The sequence below is a fragment of the Penaeus monodon genome, chromosome 1, assembly GCF_015228065.2.
Source record: "Penaeus monodon isolate SGIC_2016 chromosome 1, NSTDA_Pmon_1, whole genome shotgun sequence".
In the NCBI taxonomy this organism is placed as follows: Eukaryota; Metazoa; Arthropoda; class Malacostraca; order Decapoda; family Penaeidae; genus Penaeus; species Penaeus monodon.
This window is the reverse complement of record NC_051386.1, coordinates 37,440,921-37,443,420: the sequence shown is the minus strand read 5'-3', so window position 1 is coordinate 37,443,420 and position 2,500 is coordinate 37,440,921.

Sequence of the window (2,500 nt, the reverse complement as noted above, 5' to 3'; positions counted from 1 at the left end):
TTGCATCATCAAGTCTTCATCTACCACCTGTGTATTTGCAGACCCCTCGGGAAGAATGCCATCTGGCCTGTAAGAAGATACAGTGGTTGCTCTGATACCAACCGATGATGGCATAATTCAAGGCAAAGCGAACTGCTGGCAAATACAGTGACCATAGTGAGGTGATTGTCGAACTAAGACCACCAAGGTGTCCATCTGATTTGTTCACTCAACCATCCCATTCGACTGGGGATGATATGCCACAGGGAGCAAATGTCTTACAGCCGGGGCCGACAGGACGGAGCGCCATTCAGCAGACGAGGACTCCAGTCCGTTGTCGGTATGTAACTTTGCAAGTTTGCCAAACAGCATTACGAAGTGGTCAATAAAAGCTCGCAAAACACGAATGGCAGACTTGTCACATTAAGATACTAGCTGGAAGAAACCGCGTATGGTGATCGACGATCGACAAAACGTAGCAGAACTGCATAGATGCATATATCTGCCAACATGAGTTCTAGGGGTGTTGTGGGTAGAGGCTGATGGTATAAGGGCACTAAGGTGCCGTTTCCTTTCGTCGTTGGTAGGCCATGCATTCCACCAATACTTCATGGACTTTGTTAGCATATTAGGAAAAATACCAATTGCTGCAGTGGTTGTGGTAAGTTCAAAGGGCACATGGATAAGTCGCAGATGGAGGATAGTGAGCCATATGTATCAACTGAGGGTAGGGATGTTGAGGAACAAAGATCTGTTTAACCACTTTATTAGGAAGATGTCGAAGGAAGTACAGTACTCTCTCTTCAATCTTGAAGTTAAATAGGGCTGCTGAAGGTTGGGACTGGGAAGCGGATATACTCCTCCTTGCCGCATTTGCCTGGAGTCCATCGACATTAGGCAAGGATTTGGTGCTCCATTTTGGTCATCTGTTAGTAGTGCACAGGAGGAACTGGTAAGAGAGAGGCAGGTGGTGACTGCACAGTTGTGGGAAGTGTTGCAACTTTCAGTTCTTGAACGGGATGCAAAATAGCAGCCTCAGTGTCAGTGGGATAAAGTAATATTCACCAAGTTCATAGGCATACTAACTGAGCCTATTACTTTTAGTTTTCTTAGAGAAAACAACAGTAAGAGGCTGGTGGTCTGTCCAGATACTAAACCTCCTATCATACACATAAGCACTGAAGGCTCGCACAGCCTCAACAACTGCAAGTGCCTCCAAATCTATTACGGGATACCTTGTATAAGATTCCTTAAGTATTCAAGACCAATAACTTACCACATGAGACACACTATCCTCATCCTTCAGGAGCAGGATGGAGCCAAGGGTTTGACCACTGGCATCCATACATATCTCAAATGGACTGTAGTTTGAGAGCTAAAGAATAGGGGATCTAACTAAAGCTTTCTTTAAGGTTTCAAATAAAAGCCACATGCTCCCAAAAAGCACTGTACATCTCTTGCCAAATGAGGGCGTTTAATGGCTACTATGGCTTTCACCTTGTCGGGGTTGAGAAAGACTCCTTCGCCAATGACAGAACCTAATAGCCTGATCTGGTGCTTAGCAAACTCACATTTTTCGACGTTGAGTCACATACTAGCTCTGTCCAGCAATCCAAGAGCTTCCTGTAGGTCTTGTAAGTGTTGGTACCACCACATTGTCTAGGTACCAAGACCAAGGACTGAATAGAGTATGAGATTCATTGTCCTTTGGAAACTGGAGGGAGCAGTCGACAGGCCAAAAGAAAGCCTAAACTTACGATCATTTGGATGTACTGAGACGGCCCAGTAAGCTGCTCTACTATCAAGAACAGAGAACCAACAGCTCCTGGAGACAGAGTCCAGGCTTTTCTAAATCCATGGAAGGGGATAGCTGTCAGGAGTAGTATTATTTAGTCCTCAGTAGTCAATGCAGAAACAATGAGTCCCATCCTTCTTCCTGATGAGGACTAAGGGCAATAAATAGGGGCTGGTAGACTGTTCAATTACATTTAGCAATCAATCATGTTATTCCCTAATGATCTCTTCTGTGGATAGAAGAAGTCTCCATTGCTATGTGCAGATTGGTCGTTCTGATCTCGTACCCTATCCCTGGAACTTCTCACAATCATCTCTTCCCCAGACAGCAACCAAGGAAAACCCTTCAGCTCCTCTGTTAAATGTCTCTTCATATCATTTGCGAGATGTTCCAAGGCCACATCTGGAAATAAGAACAAGTAGCTGTAGCTGTAGCAGAAGGGTGAGGAGTCTCAGTAATCATTTCCCTCTGCAATGATCTGATGATGGTGCCCATCTATTTCTAATAAACTAGACGTCAGTGAATGTATGAGTCAAAATGAAAGGCGATGAAGCCGATCCACACCCAGGAGGACATCTCCCAGGAAGTAAACACAACACAGGTTGAGAATGTTGCACATCTTTCCACTACATGTGCAACCGTTAATGGCTCTTGGCATCCCTCACAAAGTGCTTGACTTTTAGCCATCATCGGTCCATGAGTCAGTCTCGTGGCCCGATTTTACTT